Consider the following 20,135-nt stretch of genomic DNA (forward strand, 5'->3'; position numbering starts at 1 on the left):
AGAGAAGGGATTCATAACAACATAGGGCTGTGTGCACATTGGAACACACAGTCTCAGACAGAAAAAAGGTTAACAAAAAAGGTGAATGGACATTAAAGGCATGTACCAGAAACTCATCACGTATGAAGTACTTTGCCCTTGTGACGCGAGGATCCTCCCCTGGCTCTGGTGTTGCTGGTTGAGAAGGACAAATAGACCAAATCATTGATATAATCATCATGTCTGATCACTGTATCCTAGACATTTTCATTTCGATCAGTAACATAATCCATGCCAACAAGATTCATTCTTCACCGGAGAAGTGTTGTGCCCATCACATCGCAAAAAGTTCCAAAGGGTTCCAAGTTATATTATTACAAATTGTTACGTTTACAGATTAACAACAACAAAAAAACAGATCTTGACAGCCTTGAATAGTTACAGTAGAGAGTTGATCAAGAGTATTACTGCATTTCCCTTACCATCATCTGGCGTAGTGTAGCGTGCAAACTCTGGGAAATACTCTTCAATTTTAGATTTCCCTGCCAACACCTTCTCTGCTAGCAGGTCCTGTTTGTTCAGGAAGAGGATGACAGAAATGGTCCGTAGCCACCTGAGGAGAGAAACATCAACAAAGTGAGTTGAGGAAGACGTATTCAAGTCAATGACTAATACATTTACACAGCACACCCTGGTTCTACAAATCATAGACCTAGGCCAGAAATGACATTTTATTGTGGCGCATTGCATTTTAAATGAGCACAAAAGGAAAAAAGTCCATATCGGCAACTGCTGTGGCTTGGATTAACACAACAATACAGTATGTCAAGGACAGGAATGGGTTTGTGAGTGGGAAGAGAGGGGGAGAGGCCTGAAAGGGGGAGAGGCCTGAAAGGGGGAGAGAGCATTGAGAGATCTTGCCTGTTGTTCCAGATGTTCTTGAAGAGGTTGAGGGCCTCCTGCAATCGGTTGGTCTGATTGTCTTCCCGGATCACCATGTTGTAGCTGCTGCTGGCCACCACGAATATAATGGCCGTCACATCTGGAGGGACAGACAAGGAGAGAGAATCACCACTGGGTTAGACATGATACAGGACATGTTCATGGACGTGAAGGTGGCTGCATCCCCATGCCATTTGCTGTACACTTATTGGTGGGAAGAAACACAACGGTATTGGGTAGTACGGAGGCCTTACCATTAAAACACTGAATCCACTTCCGGCGTTCGTCCCTCTGACCTCCAACATCAAACATACTGGAAGTGGAGAAAAGAAAGAGTTACTTACTGCCCAATAGATCAACTGATAACAAGTAACACAAAGGGATCAACAGTTTACCGACGTTAATCTTGCATTGAAAAGAAAAAATGGCCGACACATCAAACTCACTGAAAATTGACTTTGTCCACTTGGAATCTTGTCTCGAAGATCCCTGAAGTCAGTACTCTGCATCTCAACAAGTCCTGGTCAGTGGGAGTGTAGTCACTCTGCTTCACAATTTCAATCTTGTCTAAAAAGCTGTAAAAAGGCAGAAGCAGAATAGATTACACACTTGACAGCTAAGGACAGAGTATAATGTGCATAAAAATGAGCAGAAATGACTAATTTGCACGACATAACAATATTCCTCTTTCCTGAGCTACAGATGACCAAACTCCACACAGTACCCCAAATGACCAAGCATCAAAAATGGTCAAACCAGAACTGTTGTATAATACCAAAACCCCAAAGCGTGTTATGGCTGTATGTGAGACATTACATTTCTGTTATCTGTCTGTGAACTCAGGGCTGAGTTCAGCCAGCTGCAGGGGAGACATGGAGGGGCAACCACAACAAACACAATGTTTCACCATACATTTTTTTTTATTTCACCTTTATTGAACCAGGTAGGCCAGTTGAGAACAAGTTCTCATTTACAACTGCGACCTGGCCAAGATAAAGCAAAGCAGTGCGACAAAAAACAACCACACAGAGTTACACGTGGGATAAACAAACGTACAGTCAATAACACAATAGAAAAATCTATGTACAGTGTGTGCAAATGTAGAAGAGTAAGGAGGTAAGGCAATAAATAGGCCTGTCAAACTGACAAGACCATACACATTCTCAAGATGACATTGGTGGGCATTCCACCTCTGGTAAATTCCATACCAGACAGACTAAGACTAGGCGAGGGAGGTTACAGTCCCCAACCAGTAAAGCAAAAAGATGGAGAACACTTCCACAAACGACCAGCAGAGAGAGTGTCAATTTTTCCTCCACAGCAAGATCACAGAGGCTTGCAGTGTGAGTCACCAGGCGTTTGCTCTGTCAGACACTGTAGTCAATGGAGCTGCTGTAGTAGTAATAGTGAGGGGGAGGGGAAGACTTTAAATGTTAGATTCACACAGTTCAACCATGAAACATGTTTATGCTGAATTTAGAGAGCTAATGGTCTATAGACGACTGACTGATGTGACTTGTCGTCAGCCATCAGAGGCCAATCGGATCCACCCCTCCATCCTAAGAGGAAGAGGCCCTCCCTTTTTTCTACATGTGGACCCTTGGTGTGTGGACTGTCGTCATTGGTCCAGTCAATTGGGCAGAGGGTTGCTAGAATGGTGTGACAAGCCTAACCTCACACCATGGACATATGCTATACATCAGATTGGCCTTGTGTGTTGTGTCGTCCCAATCAAACGCAATGATTGCTGTGTGAAATAAATGGAAAACAGCTAATTTCCACAGTGAAGTGCAATGATTCAGGGCATTATTGAAGATCTCCAGGGAGACTTGCTTTTGGAATAGGGAGGCCTGGTAACCCACCTCACGTCCAGTACCCCACCATGGAGAATCAGTGTTCTGCCTGCCTGACTCTCAGGCCAGAGGTACGTAACCCCCCCCTCCACTGAGATAACCAGGAATGTGACACACTAGGGTGAAATATGACAGGAGGGCTGCAGGTCACACACAGAGAGAGAGAGGAAGGAGGAGGTTGTGCAGACAGATAGACAGACAGACAGGCAGGCACACACACACACACACGCTCACTCTCTCCACACAGACACACACATCCCCACACGCATGCAGAACCAGCAAGCTACCACCTCCCTCTTGGGACTGAGTGGTGAGGCTGGTCTCATACCACAACTGCTCTGATGTGTCCACAGATCCAGTCCAAATACACATCTCAATTATAGAATTTCTCCCTATTAATAGAGCTAGTCCAATAATAACCCTCCCCAGTAGTCAGACTGAATAATAGTGTTGCAATTCAGCCCACACTGCTACATGTAGATACACTAACCTGGTGTAGTTATATTGGTGGCAGACGGACGTTTGTCCTGAATATTATTTGTATAATTTCTATAACTAGTTTGGTGAACTCATAAGTATGTCAAGGATGTCGTCTTTATACAGTGCATCCGGAAAGTATTCAGACCCCTCGACTTTCTCCACAGTTTGTTGGGTTACAGCCTTATTCTAAAAATGATGGAATAGTTATTTTTTTACTCACCAACCTACACACAACACCCCATAAGGACAAAGAAAACTCATTTCCCCCCCCCCCCCAAATGTATTTAAAAAACAAACTTATCACATCTACATAAGTATTTAGACCATTTTCTCAGTAGTTTGTTGAAGCACATTTGGCAGCGTCTTGGGTATGAGTCTTGGGTATGACGCTACAATCTTGGCACACATGTATTTGGGGAGTTTCTCCCATGCTTCTTTGTAGATCATCTCAAGCTCTGTCAGGTTGGATGGGGAATGTCCCTGCACAGCTATTTTCAGGTCTCTCCAGAGATGTTCGATCGGGTTCAAGTCCCGGCTCTGGCTGGGCAACTCAATGACATTCAGAGACTTGTCCCAAAGCCACTCCTGCATTATCTTGGCTGTGTGCTTTGTTGTCCAGTTGGAAGGTGAACCTTTGCCTGAGTCTGAGGTCCTGAGTGCTCTGCAGCAGGTTTTCATCAAGGATCTCTCTGTACTTTGCTCCGTTCATCTTTGTCGTCTCGATCCTGACTAGTTTCCCAGTCCCTGCCGCTGAAAAACATCCCCACAGCATGATGCTGCCACCACCATGCTTCACCATAGGGATGGTACCAGGTTTCCTCCAGATGTGATGCCTGGCATTCAGGCCAAAGAGTTCAATCTCCAGACCAGAGAATCTTGTTCCTCATGGTCTGAGAGTCTTTAGGTGCCTTTTGGCAAACTCCAAGCGGGCTGTCATGTACATTTTACCCTGATTGGCCTGATTGGTGGAGTGCTGCAGAGATGGTCGTCCTTCTGGAAGGCTCTCCCATCTCCACAGAGGAAGTCTGGAGCTCTGTCAGAGTGACCATCGGGTTCTTGGTCACCTCCCTGACCAAGGCCCTTTTCCCCCCGATTGCTCAGTTCCGGCCTGGGCTGCCAGCTCTAGGAAGAGTCTTGGTGGTTCCAAACTTATTCCATTTAAGAATGATGGAGGCCACTGTGTTCTTGGGGACCTTCAATGCTGCATAAATGTTTTGGAACCCTTCCCTAGATCTGTGCCTCGACTCAATCCTGTCTCGGAACTCTATGGGCAATTCCTTCAACCTCATGGCTTGGTTTTTGCTCTGATATGCACTGACAACTGTGGGACCTTATATAGACAGGTGTGTGCCTTTCCAAATCATGCCCAATCAATTGAATTTACAACAGGTGGACTCCAATCAAGTTGTAGAAACATCAAGGATGATCAATGGAAACAGGATGCACCTTAGTTCAATTTTGAGTCTCATAGCAAATAAATAAAAATGTATTTACATAAATTAGCAACAATGTCAACCTCTTTTTTCACTTTGTCATTATGGGGTAGTGTGTGTAGATTGCAATGAAAAAAAGTATATTTAGTCCATTTTAGAATAAGGCTGTAACCTAAGAAAATTTGGGAAAAGTCAATGGGTCTGAAGGCACTGTACATACATTATACAGTGTATACAGTAGATAGATAGATAGATAGATAGATAGATAGATAGATAGATAGATAGATAGATAGATAGATAGATAGATAGAACCAATCAAAAGTTTGGACACACCTACTCATTCAAAGGTTTTTCTTATAAAGGACAATATCAAAACGTAAAAGTTTATTATGAATATCATGAATTTGGTATCCTACTTATAGGGCTAATGGTAACTACTTCTAAACTTCAAAAGATCCAAACAACCATGGACGAATGATGGTATACCTAGCTTCACATTGACATGATGGTGTCCTTTGGGGCAAGTCAGATGTCAATGTTATTTAGGTAGTCTACACAAATAAGTATGGAAGCTGATCAATGTCTAAATGTATTGACATGATTGTTAAAAGCTTTTAAAAACAATTCTTATAAATGCAACAGTTGGACAATGGATGAAGATTCTCCAAACTTTTAGAATTTTTATAATACAACAGATATTGACCGAATTATAGCCCATAAAACAGTTTACTGGCACGGACAAAACATTTGGGAGATTTTGGTGGGGATTCAGGTATTCAATTTATTGTAAAATGTCACTTTTTTCTTTCTTAGATTGCACTCAAATATATATTTTCTTACTATATCAGGTATTCGGTTCAATAATTTGCATAAATACAATGGGTGGATTTGCATATGAATAAATTAACATAAAGGGAAGGACCAGAGCTGCAACCACCAAACACCTGCTCTGTCTACCCTACCAGCACTCACCTGCTCCGTCTACCCTACCAGCACTCACCTGCTCCGTCTACCCTACCAGCACTCACCTGCTCCGTCTACCCTACCAGCACTCACCTGCTCCGTCTACCCTACCAGCACTCACCTGCTCCGTCTACCCTACCAGCACTCACCTGCTCCGTCTACCCTACCAGCACTCACCTGCTCCGTCTACCCTACCAGCACTCACCTGCTCCGTCTACCCTACCAGCACTCACCTGCTCCGTCTACCCTACCAGCACTCACCTGCTCCGTCTACCCTACCAGCACTCACCTGCTCCGTCTACCCTACCAGCACTCACCTGCTCCGTCTACCCTACCAGCACTCACCTGCTCCGTCTACCCTACCAGCACTCACCTGCTCCGTCTACCCTACCAGCACTCACCTGCTCCGTCTACCCTACCAGCACTCACCTGCTCCGTCTACCCTACCAGCACTCACCTGCTCCGTCTACCCTACCAGCACTCACCTGCTCCGTCTACCCTACCAGCACTCACCTGCTCCGTCTACCCTACCAGCACTCACCTGCTCCGTCTACCCTACCAGCACTCACCTGCTCCGTCTACCCTACCAGCACTCACCTGCTCCGTCTACCCTACCAGCACTCACCTGCTCCGTCTACCCTACCAGCACTCACCTGCTCCGTCTACCCTACCAGCACTCACCTGCTCCGTCTACCCTACCAGCACTCACCTGCTCCGTCTACCCTACCAGCACTCACCTGCTCCGTCTACCCTACCAGCACTCACCTGCTCCGTCTACCCTACCAGCACTCACCTGCTCCGTCTACCCTACCAGCACTCACCTGCTCCGTCTACCCTACCAGCACTCACCTGCTCCGTCTACCCTACCAGCACTCACCTGCTCCGTCTACCCTACCAGCACTCACCTGCTCCGTCTACCCTACCAGCACTCACCTGCTCCGTCTACCCTACCAGCACTCACCTGCTCCGTCTACCCTACCAGCACTCACCTGCTCCGTCTACCCTACCAGCACTCACCTGCTCCGTCTACCCTACCAGCACTCACCTGCTCCGTCTACCCTACCAGCACTCACCTGCTCCGTCTACCCTACCAGCACTCACCTGCTCCGTCTACCCTACCAGCACTCACCTGCTCCGTCTACCCTACCAGCACTCACCTGCTCCGTCTACCCTACCAGCACTCACCTGCTCCGTCTACCCTACCAGCACTCACCTGCTCCGTCTACCCTACCAGCACTCACCTGCTCCGTCTACCCTACCAGCACTCACCTGCTCCGTCTACCCTACCAGCACTCACCTGCTCCGTCTACCCTACCAGCACTCACCTGCTCCGTCTACCCTACCAGCACTCACCTGCTCCGTCTACCCTACCAGCACTCACCTGCTCCGTCTACCCTACCAGCACTCACCTGCTCCGTCTACCCTACCAGCACTCACCTGCTCCGTCTACCCTACCAGCACTCACCTTCTCCGTCTACCCTACCAGCACTCACCTTCTCCGTCTACCCTACCAGCACTCACCTGCTCCGTCTACCCTACCAGCACTCACCTGCTCCGTCTACCCTACCAGCACTCACCTGCTCCGTCTACCCTACCAGCACTCACCTGCTCCGTCTACCCTACCAGCACTCACCTGCTCCGTCTACCCTACCAGCACTCACCTGCTCCGTCTACCCTACCAGCACTCACCTGCTCCGTCTACCCTACCAGCACTCACCTGCTCCGTCTACCCTACCAGCACTCACCTGCTCCGTCTACCCTACCAGCACTCACCTGCTCCGTCTACCTTACCAGCACTCACCTGCTCCGTCTACCCTACCAGCACTCACCTGCTCCGTCTACCCTACCAGCACTCACCTGCTCCGTCTACCCTACCAGCACTCACCTGCTCCGTCTACCCTACCAGCACTCACCTGCTCTGTCTACCCTACCAGCACTCACCTGCTCTGTCTACCCTACCAGCACTCACCTGCTCTGTCTACCCTACCAGCACTCACCTGCTCTGTCTACCCTACCAGCACTCACCTGCTCTGTCTACCCTACCAGCACTCACCTTCTCTGTCTACCCTACCAGCACTCACCTGCTCTGTCTACCCTACCAGCACTCACCTTCTCTGTCTACCCTACCAGCACTCACCTTCTCTGTCTACCCTACCAGCACTCACCTGCTCTGTCTACCCTACCAGCACTCACCTTCTCTGTCTACCCTACCAGCACTCACCTTCTCTGTCTACCCTACCAGCACTCACCTTCTCTGTCTACCCTACCAGCACTCACCTTCTCTGTCTACCCTACCAGCACTCACCTTCTCTGTCTACCCTACCAGCACTCACCTTCTCTGTCTACCCTACCAGCACTCACCTGCGCTGTCTAGACTGCCTCATTAATCACAGTTTTTGTCATGTTCTCTTGCATAAGTGTGACAATAGCAGGATACAAAATTCAACACACTTGGCTCTAGATTACACCTATCTAAACATACTGTAAATTGTTTGCGAGATCAGACATAATACCACTATAATTCAAGTGTTCATTTTACAAATCTCATTTGTAAACATTTCAAGTGTTTTAAATAATTGCTTCTTCAATCCCACCCCCGCCAAAAAAACATCAAAATAAAGTGATCTTTCTTCTCTTTCTTGTGATGTAAATGTCGAGACGGTGTTAAAACCCAGACTAAGCTTTAGCGTTCTTATAGATTCAACAAAAATCCAATGTCTCCCATTGAGCCCAATGTCTCCCACAGCCATTACCGGGGTGTGTTTGACAGGTCATTACAAACATGTTTGCAGTCTTAACACTAACGGGAAAAAACAACAGGCACTAGCAAGAGCATGAAAGAGTCGCAGGAGTAAAAAGAAAGCAATCAATCCAGCGAGATTGAAGTGACAGGTGGATTCTGCACCCCTCAAACACAGGAAATAGATGGCTGGAAAAGACAGATCCTCAGGTGGGCGGGGCATGCGTGTTGCTAGGGTACATAGAGGTAGGCATCTAGATGGTAGACTTGTTCTCACTGAAGTACATTTCCCCTCATTAACCAGTAGGAGCCACTGTTCAGGCAGGAATTGTTGGACTTTGGCTTCACATTTTATTTCAATGTACCTCTCAAGAGGGCATGATGTCGAAACAAAGACGTTGATTCAAAACAACCATTTTACGATCAACACTGAAACAATGTCAAATCAGATATGAAATTCAACTTAACTTCAACCTCCCAATAGATGAATATAGGATGAAAACTATTTGTTAGGTTTCTACGTGGAATTCCCAACGCAATTTCAACGTACACATTGTTCTGATGATTATGTTGAAATTATATTGATGTAACAACCTGTTAGTCAGGTTAAGTTTAAGTTTTTCCCTACAGATGTTAGATGTCTACCCTACTACACCTAAACTATAGCCTATCAAAACCAATTGCACATAATAGGCCTATAATATCAGATGTAAAGACAAGATGAAATTGAGAATAGTGAGGTAGCCTAAGAAATGGAACGCAATGGCATGTGAAAGCCCATGATTTTCAGATCTACAGTATATTTTATCAAAAAAAGAGGACATCTGACGGTTTCTAGCAAACCTAAGGGTACAAATGAACTGTCAGTTTAGTTCAATTATGGACTGTGGAGGTCTAGTGGTTAGGGCCATTGCCTTCAGCGCGCACATATAGGCCTTCAGTATCGGCGTGCGTTCGATTCCATCCCATTTCCTTCTGGGACAAATAAGGCAATTCCCCAACCCAATTACTTGATTTCATTAACATTACAAATATGGACAATCTAGGGATATTTTACCCCCAATCTTTATAAGAAATGACCATACCAGAAACTTTTTTTTTTGTACTTCTACCCCTTTTTTTCTCCCCAATTTCGTGATATCCAATTGGTCTTGTCCCATCGCCGCACTGCTTCTTGACACACAGCTCGCTAAACCAGAAAGCCAGGCGCACCAATGTGTCGGAGGAAACACCGTCCAGCTGGCGACAGAAGTCAACTTGCAGGTGCCCGGCCCACCACAAGGAGTCACTAGAGTGCGATGGGACAAGGAAATCCCAGCCGGGCAAACCCTCCCCTTACCCAGACGACACTGGGCCAATTGTGCGCCGCCTTACGGGTCTCCCAGTCACGGCCAGCTGTGACACAGTCTGGGATCGAACCCGGATCTGTAGTGCCTTTGACCGCTGCGCCACTCGGGAGGCCTAGACACGTGTCTTTTAAAGACAGTTGTAATTAATAGATAACAAATAGGAAACAAATCAAATAATAACAGTAGGCTACACCAACATTAGTTTCCATTCATACAAAGTGTTGAGTAAATTGCCATAATAGATTGCCATGGTAAACAAGGAAATACTTTATTGCACAGAATGTTTGTCAAATAGATTAAAAAAAAGGCCTTAGTCTGATAAAAATGGACTAAGTTGTTCCGATGATAATATTAACAAGAGGGCAAACATTAAAAATGGACTAAGTTGTTCCGATGATAATATTAACAAGAGGGCAAACATATCTTGAAAGACTTTGTTTGCAAGCAGGACTAAGGTAACACCGACATCATCTTTTAGGGAGCGGTAATGAGGTGACCAATAACGGTTGCAATTGAGATAAGCTGTGCGGGAGAATTTAGCGCGTATTGATGGTTTAACAAGACATCAGCTGGTGATAATCTAGCGCCATCGATGGAGGCCCCTTGTTATTTGATGACATTCCAATAGGCTACATTCTGTAGGCTACCCGTTAGCCTATCCTTGTCACATACTAAAAGATGCGAAAACCAATAATAGACTACTGTTTGTGTTTCCAGCAGCTGTAACCGCACAGGCCCTAAGACCACCAATAATGTATTCTGTCTATTGCTTGCTTTGAACATATGATAAAACAATTGATAAATATCTACCCCCTACAGATGTGTCGCTTTATTATAATCCACATAAGAATTCACACCTCCCGAGTGGCGCAGTGGTCTAAGGCACTGCATCGCAGTGCTAGCTGTGCCACTAGAGATTTTGGGTTCGAGTCCAGCCGGCCATGACTGGACGGCGCAGAATTGTCCCAGCGTCGTCTGGGTTAGGAGTGGGTTTGGCCGGCAGGGATGTCCTTGTCCTATCGCACACTAGCGACTCCTGTGGCGGGCTGGGCACAGTGCACGCTGACACCATTGCAAGGTGTACGGTGTTTCCTTCGACACATTGGTGCGGCTGGCTTCCGGGTTAAGTGGGCATTGTGTCAAGAAGCAGTGCGGCTTGGTTGGGTTGCGTTTCAGAGGACGCACGGCTCTCGACCTTCGCCTCTCCCCAGTCCGTACGGGAGTTGCAGTGAAGAGACAAGACTGTAACTACCATTTGGATACCACGAAAAAGGGGGTACATTTTTTTTATTCACACGAGACGTGATGTCACGATGCACGTAGTCTACATGAACTGACGCCCTGTGGACATGAGGGGTATCCTACGAAGCGGGTTTGAGGCGTTAGCGAGGTAAATTTGGTCTACTCTGAGTTCATTTCGGGATAACCGGTACCACGAAAGTGTGCCTTTTAGCCAGGTACATTTCTATGGCAACGAATCCTTCAGAACCTGCTCCTGGGCAGGCTAACTCACGGCTACCTCCACTCACCCTGAACGAAATGACTGCGCTACAAGTTGAGGACCAATGAAATCAGATTCCCTCCCTCTTGAAAAGATTGGTCATCATCCCCTTTTATTTGAGGAAGATGACTGATTAAATATTTTTGATGACTGATTAAGATGACTGATTAAATATATTGTAACCCATTTTCTTGTGTTAAAAATGGGTTACAATATATCACTTTACACATTTATTAATGAGAGAATGCATTTTAAACTTCACACACAGTAACACACACAGTATGACTTCATAAAGTGGGGAAAAAGGTGCTTGTGGTTGTGCTTCGATAAGCACACCAAAGACGACATTAACAGTAAGTAACAAAATAAAGATCGCACTTCCAAAAGCCTATTTCACACCATAGCCTGTTGAATTTGCAAGATAACTTTTCTATCGTTTTGATCGTCTCAATGAAGGACGAGCAATATCCACCGCCCTAGTACATACGAAGCCTGAGCTGGGATGTGAAGCTAACTGAAGCTGGTTAGCTTTAGAAAACCCAGAGTAGATCTAGCTTGCGTCGTAGGATACCCCTCCTGCAGTCTAAAAATAGCCTGTAAACACAACGAGACTGATGGAACAGATCTGAACGTTAAGCTTAAAATGTTGATCAACTATTATTTCTTCACATTATAAGCGCAGCAATGCGCAAATGGGACATGTCTCGCATCTGCTATGAGTACGGCTCACACTTGGTGATAATGCCCGGGAGCGATCAACCGTAAATCGAGTGTGTGCTTACGCTTTACGGGCTGCGGCGTTACGTTTTGCTCCAGGTTGGCTCAGGTTTCCTACGACTTGGGAAAAAATGTACCGGAAGCCTGTAGATTGGGCTAAAAACACGTAGTGTTCATCAGGCTTCAAGGTTTGGCTGTGATTGGTTACACTGCCTACTATGCCAATTTATCTGTATATAATGGGTCATAACTTTTAAACTAGCAGAGATCTTTTAAACTAGCAGAGATCCCACTCTGGAACTTTGATATGCCCTCGGCGCATGACACATTTCAATCTGGCTCTTATAATGATTTGGGTTGTCAATTCATTTTGGCCTTCATCCAAACCGCCCACGTTGTGGTGCACTACAAGTCACAGCTAGCCCTTCCAACATGCTGCATGCCACTAAACGCTGAATTCAATATGTTATCAAATACTTTGAAAATATTATTTTTCTTAGACCTACAGAAGTACAAAAAAATCAAATGGCTAAAAGATCCACGACCATCTTAAAACATTTCCACATGTTAGCTTACTAGATATCGCAAACCAAGGGCTTTAAAGACTTGGTTTATAGTTTAGACTAGGTTTATGATAGTCTGTTACAAATCAGTCTGACAGTACTTCAGTCTGAAGGAAGTATGGTTTGAAGTGACTGAAATGCACCAGAAAGGTCTTGAGATGTCTAGAAGATCATCAGACAATCACGTTGGATGATTTTATGTGCAGGGGAAAAAAACAGCATCATTGATGGTGTTCTTTCCCCCCTCATTCTGATGTAGTACCTGGTCTGGTCCACTCTGTTCTAAAGAGGCTTGTGAACATTGTAGAGGGAAACAGAAAACACATGTGTTCCTGCGAGTCTTATCTTTCAGTGATGGGGTCATAATGTTTTGTAGCTTAAACAGTTCAATTTGTAGGAATAAAACAGATACCACTCTGTTTATAGTCTATTTAGATCTAGCGGCAACCAGAGCAACACCTAGTTTGGGAAACGCTGGCTTAGATTTACAGGGGTTTGAGGCTGGCAAAATTATTATTGTGACTTAATGCTTAGTTCATTGAGAATGTACCGTTAATCCCCCCAAAATATGTTTTTGCCACATTTGGAAAATACGCATTTTCAATGTCCGGAAAATACGTCTTTTCATCTTTTATTCAGCACCTAAAATGCACCAGACGTCAACGTCTGGAAAAGTCTTTTCAACATAATTTAGCTTACTGGGTACGCTTCACTACACATCCAGAAGTCGCTCTGACACAGAATAGAAAGGGATAGAAGGAGAGAAAAGAGAGAGAAGGCTGTGTCTGACATTACAGAGCTGCTCCAAAAATAGCTCCCTGGCGCCCTGGCCTCAAGCTTGGTTGTCATGGTGATAGAACCACCAGCGCTATAAATAGACTATCAGCTCCAAATCTTCTGTGACTGGAGTGGGGCCAGAGAGAGGGAGAGACAGACATAGAAAGAAAAGAGGAGGAGGAGAGAGAGAAAGAAATGCAGGGAGAGAAGAGGGGGGAGGGAAAGGTGGAGAGAGGCCAGCAAAAGGAGGGGGCGAGCCCTCCCCCAAAAAGGGCTGTGAAGAACAGAATGCTGGAAGGAAAGGGGCAACACAGGCTCTAAACAGGAGAGCATTCCAGAAATCACAACTGGCTTGAGATCTCAACAATGTAGCTACGTACGCAGACTAGGGAAGTTGTGAGACGCACTACAGTGTTACAGCCATACAGCTGGAACCAACAACTGTTTACCTATTCTCACGCTGGAAATGCAGTCAGCTTGATAAATAACTCAAGGATGATTTGATATATGCTTTGTGCAGTGTGTGCACCCACACGGACACACAAACACACAAAATCAGGGCTTTCAGTTTGAAAAGCGTTCCTACACTCTCCTCAAACCCTGTTTCCAGTGAAACCTTCCTCCCTCCCTCCCTCCCTCCCTCCCTCCCTCCCTCCCTCCCTCCCTCTCTCCTTTCCTCCCACCCTCATGTGATGACTCAGTGACTCAGTCCCAGCCATTTTCTGTCCCTGCAAAGACACTACTGCAAACTGGAGACGGAGAGAACGGGAGAGAAGAGTTTACCAAGAGAAGTGTTTAGAGGAGTAAAGATAGTGTGGCTTTGAGGGAAAGCTACGCCACATCATAGTAGCGTCAAAAGTGGAGAGCATTGACAGGCCAGACTGAATGGTCTATAGCTCAGCTGATACATACGACAGCGGCTAGGCTGCTCCACACAGCTCCATTTCCTCGGCATTTCCACAGAAAGCTCTCCACAGCAGCCTGAGGGGAACAGCTCAACAACCTCTCTCTGCAGCATTGCAACTTCACTTCCCAGTCTTGTTCACCCAATTATCTAGCGAGTTGAGGTGCAAACCTTATCAGGAAAGCTGAGCTACAAATGCAAAACGAGGCCTCGTTGACCAATTTTGGTATGGAACACAGAATTAGGCCAAAGCGAACAATTGAAAATGCATTTTGAGAGATTAATTATCAAACAAGACTGCAAAACTCCTAATGGATAGAGCCACTTTCTTTAAATTGACATTTATTTCAAACACCCTTTTTTTTGTGACATTCATGTAGGACTGAGATTTATGCAGGTTTACCATGCTCTCAGTAGGTCTAAACCACAGAACACAATTGGTTGACATTTTACTTTGGGTAACCTCTGTTTGGTTTCCTATCTCTACTACCGTATCGTCTCTATGTTCCTATTGGAACTTTTCAAGGCACGCCCCAAATTGACCCCCAATTCATAACGGGATCCGGTAAGAGTTCTCTCGCCAGAATCTGCAACGAAGCATGTTTTATCACTATTGTTGAGGAATTAAAATGTGGCGCTCAGTTACAGAAATACACTATGACCCCATTTTGACAACACAAATAAGGAACACTTGTAACTGCCATTTCAATACTTCTAGACGTGTGACTGACATAAGAAGAGGGTGATCATATATGTGGTATAAAATGACATGATGCAGATACATGTGGCACGCGATGCAATCCCATGGGTGCTGTGAAATAAATACAGAGTGGAGTATATTTCAGTGTTTTTTGGACAATCAAAATGTGGCACTGTAAACTAAGAATAATTAACTTTCTGGTATTGCTAAGATGATTGAGATACAAAACATTGGGAATTAAAAACAACACAGACAACCACATATGTGACAGAAAGAGCCAAGAAGACATCAAAACCGAACAATCTGGCGATAACAGAAAAGAAGGTGGTCCGTGCGCCTGCCTCCATCTGACTGAGGCCAGGCCGCATTGCCATTTCAACATCCTCAGCCGAGTTCTTATCACACCCACAGAGAGCGGGGAACACTACAGCGGGAGAGCCTTGACATTCCCTCACCAACTCAGACAGAGATTTTCATTTCATGCCAACACCTTCATCAATGATGCTAAAGTTGTCTCTCTTTCCCCAACACACACACACACACACGCTCATTCTTTCTCCTTCTGCAGCTAGCTTGAGTTAAAAATAGCTCTCCCTCTCTCTTTCTCGGCTGCTCCGTTTACATAAGCATACAGCGGGGGGAGGGGAGCACTTCCGGTCTGGCCACCCAGCCCAGCATCTGATCCACAACACAGGCTGGGCTGCTGAGCTTCTGGGTGTGGGAGACTGGAGGAGAGGGCTGACATACATACCCCGCAATTCAGGAAAGACCTCTCTCTGTACGTCTCCATTTAGCCTGCACGAAACTGTCTGCCTGCCTGTGTTTGACGGTCCAGGAGCGGGTCTCATCCCGGTGCACAGAATAACAAACCAGAATTAGGGCTGGGCGACATGACCTAAAAATCATATCTAGATTTTTTTCAAACTTACGGGCGATTCACTATATACAGTGTCTTCGGAAAGTATTCAGACCTTTGACTTTTTTACATTTTGTTACGATACAGCCTTATTCTAAAATTGATTAAATAAAACAATTTCCTCATCAATCTACACACAATACCCCATAATGACAAAGCGAAAATAGGTTAAGAAAAATGTCTTAAATAAAAAACAGAAATACCTTATTTACATAAGTATTCAGACCCTTTGCTATGAGACCCGAAATTTAGCTCAGGCACACACCTGTCTATATAAGGTCCCACAGTTGACAGTGAATGTCAGAGCAAAAACCAAGCCATGAGGTCAAAGGAATTGTCTGTAGAGCTCCGAGACAGGATTGTGTCGAGGCACAGATCTGGGGAAGGGTACCAAAAATGTTCTGCAACATTGAAGGTCCCCAAGAACACAGTGGCCTCCATCATTCTTAAATGGAAGAAGTTTGGAACCACCAAGTCTCTTCCTAGAGCTCGCCTCGCCTGGCCAAACTGAGCAATCGGGGGAGTAGGACCTTGGTCAGAGTGGTGACCAAAAACCTGATGATCACTCTGACAAAGCTCTAGAGTTCCTCTGTGGAGAAGGGAGAACCTTCCAGAAGGACAACCATCTCTGCAGCCCTCCACAATTTAGGCCTTTATGGTAGAGTGGCCAAACGGAAGCCCTCCTCAGTAAAAGGCACATGACAGCCCGCTTGGAGTTTGCCAAAATGCACCTAAAGACTCTCAGACCATGAGAAACAAGATTATCTGGTCTGATGAAACCAAGATTGAACTCTCTGGCCTGAATGCCAAGCGTCACGTCTGGAGGAAACCTGGCATCATCCATACGGTGAAGCATGGTGGCAGCATCATGCTGTGGGGATGTTTTTCAGCGGCAGGGACTGGGAGACTAGTCAGGATCAAGGCAAAGATGAGTGGAGCAAAGTACAGATAGATCCTTTATGAAAACCTGCTCCAGAGTGCTCAGAACCTCAGACAGGGATGAAGGTTCACCTTCCAACAGGACAACGACCCTATGCACACAGCCAAGACAACGCAACAATTTCTACAAACCAGTTTTTGCTTTGTCATTATGGGGTATTGTGTGTAGATTGATGATGAAAAAAAAAATTTTGAATAAAATTTTTGAATAAGGCTGTAACCTAACAAAATGTAGAAAAAGTCAAGAGGTCTGAATACTTTCCGAAGGTACTGTATATCTCGATTTAGTTTTACGTTTTTCTAAATAAACTTGGTTGAACAATTAAAAAGGTCAATAGACTGCATTTCAAACAGTCGGGAATAATCAAATGAATTCAGGGTTTGAAAAATTATACCTTGGCTAAATACAAGCATTCAACCATAAGACCCTCTAATAATTACATTATAAAAAAAATAGTTTAACCTGCTTTTTTGCAATAATCACTGATCTGCCTTTCAAGACTGTCTTATGAAGATAAAAAATGGTGTTACAAATGTAACCAGAACCGTCCACAACGCACATCCACAAATAATGACTAACTTCTGGTAGCAGGCATTATAGAAAACGAACATAGGTCTCAAAAAGAATCTCTCAAGCACAAGCCCAAGGCTAGCGTGTAGCCGGGCTAATCTTTTATATTTAAAGTCTAGCCAACTTGGAGCTATTTGCTGGTTGACAAGGTAGAACAGTTGAACTGTTCATTAAGAAAAGCACCCTCTCGACTGTCTCCAACTGATGGAACAACCTAGCCTGTTCACTTTGTTTAGATGTTGAAATCAAGTGGCATACCTGGAGAAGATGATGCTCATTTCTCAGAATGAGAACGAGTTGCCAACTCCTTATATAAATACCAATTTTTATGCTATTTGCGCATTTATAAAACACAGACTAGACAGCTAGCACATAACAGTATGTGGCTAAAATGCTGCTAGCTCTACCTGGTACTGTAATGCTGCGTGCGGCAGAAACTGAGCATGAATTTTCCACAATCATTTTCACTGATACTCCCGTCTTACTAGGGTCTGCGCTGTTCTACATTTTGGGAGTTGAGACATAAAAAGGGTATCGTTACAAAGGTTAAGTTCTCCTCCATTAATGAAATAATGTCTCAATGTGTTTCGTGTCGATATGACCGATTATGTTGGACCTAACCTCAAATGCAAATAGCGAGTTGAAACTGCTTGCTGTCAGAGAGGAAGAAGTGATATTTAGTCTCTTTGTTGTTGTGAGTGGGAGGGGGGAGGGGCTTGGGGTCTGTGTGCGAGTGGGAAGTTGCACAAGTGCACATAGCACAGAAGAAGCGAAGGAGACGAGACCAAAAAAGACAAACACTAATAAAAATGGGGGGGAAAGTAAAACCTTGATTCTTGCGATACAAGCATTTGGAACATTGTGCTGAAACATACATTAGAAAGACTCAAATGAATTCGATATATTACCCGTCCCTAACCAGAATCACATCTGCTGCAAAGCGCCAAGAGCATCTGCCTTCCAAGAACTCTGGGTTCGTGTGACCAGTGCATGACTTAGAACAGAGGCAGGCCCGACAGAGATCAAAGGACGGATAACAAAGAATTCCAGAAATGACAAGCTAGGAGCCGAGGAGGAAGGAAAGGGGAAACTCTACTGTAAAAACCTCTCCCAACACAGCCACAGTGAACCTGTCCTGTAAGTGCACAAATCAACAGCTACACAAATAAATACCCACACTACTGTAAGACACAATCTCAACAACCGCCATACTGTGCATTGGGGTTCCCATTGTCAGCTGGACAAATACAATAAGTTTGCAAATGGAGAAAAAACGAGAAAGAAAACGTGCATACTAAACCTGTACTCAAGTTCGAGTCTTAAATTGATGATATGAATTCCGAGTAAGCGTCAAAGAATGTGTTACACAGCACGTTACGCAGAGGGACAACGACTGGGTACTTACTACTGTGCACAGTCGATCAGCTGGTACTCATTGGATCTCTCGAAGCAGGCCTTCACCCCCTCGTCTTGCCATAGGTTCTTTGCATGCTCATAGAACTCCTGCAGAACAACACAACACAGAGAACTGGATCAGGACAGTCCATGGCTAGAGAAGAGAACCGGTTGCTCAGATTAGAGAAGTCCTTTTTAGCTTCCATTGCAGGTATTCATTTCATTCAGGCAATAGCCAAAGTGTACGCCTAGGCCCTGCCCGCTAGACCCTCATCGAGATCTGAAATTGGATTGTTGAGCAATACGGTGAACATTTCACCTAGCCTATCAGAAGAAAAGATTAATCAATGATTGCTTAAATCTAACCTATCCGGGCTTTTGCTCTAGTCCTATTATAGCACAACTCGCCAGCTAATCCTGAGGTCGAGATCATTAGTATGAACATATGTGTTTAAGTTAGACTGAAACAAAATCCTACAGGAGCTGCCCAGGAGGGTTGGCCATACCTGGGCTAACATGGAGGCTAGGAGTCGATTTGGAATTCAACATTAATTCAACCAATCAGAACGCTTTTTTTAGTCTGTAAAATAACATATTTGGGGAGGATATTGCATGTGTATTCCTTTTAGTGGTCTCATTGAACCTACAGCTGTACCCATCCCTTCGGGAAGATGCTGCCATGTTGACATTGGTGAGTGGAGGACAGAGTGGGCGCAGGACACGAGATACAGAGGGAACCAAACATTCTTCAAATCAAGGAGCCTACACAGGAACAATGAGGGACAGCAAACATAACTTTCCCTTCTCAACCGATAAGGATTCTCTAAGAATTCCCAACGAGGCTTCCTCATAAGGTTCTACAGCTGCACCATCAAGAGCATCCTGACAGGTTGCATCACTGCCTGGTATGGCAACTGCTCGGCCTCTGACCGCAAGGCACTACAGAGGGTAGTGCGAATGGCCAGTACATCACTGGGGCCAAGCTTCCTGCCATCCAGGACCTCTATACCAGGCGGTGTCAGAGGAAGCCCCTAAAAATTGTCAAGAACTCCAGCCACCCTAGTCATAGACTGTTTTCTCTTCTACCGCACGGCAAGCGGTACCGGAGCACCAAGTAAGTCTAGGTTCAAAAGGCTTCTACACAGCTTCTACCCCCAAGCCATAAGACTCCTGAACACCTAATCAAATGGCTACCCAGACTATTTGCATTTCCCCCCTCTTTTACACCGCTGCTACTCTGTTGTTATCATCTATGCATAGTCACTTTAATAACTCTACCTACATGTACATATTACCTCAACTAACCGGTGCCCTGCACTTTGACTCTGTACCGGTACCCCCCTATATATAGTCTCACTATTGTTATTTTACTGCTGCTCTTTAGTTACTTTTATTTCTTATTCTTATCCGTAT

At 45.2% G+C, this 20,135-nt stretch overlaps 1 pseudogene; it reads right to left on the minus strand.

Annotated features, from left to right (window-relative positions):
* Positions 1 to 20,135, minus strand: part of LOC129814928 (guanine nucleotide-binding protein G(s) subunit alpha-like) — a 48,127-nt pseudogene that overhangs the window by 5,522 nt on the left and 22,470 nt on the right.

Source organism: Salvelinus fontinalis, chromosome 18 (assembly GCF_029448725.1).
Source record: "Salvelinus fontinalis isolate EN_2023a chromosome 18, ASM2944872v1, whole genome shotgun sequence".
Taxonomy (NCBI): Eukaryota; Metazoa; Chordata; class Actinopteri; order Salmoniformes; family Salmonidae; genus Salvelinus; species Salvelinus fontinalis.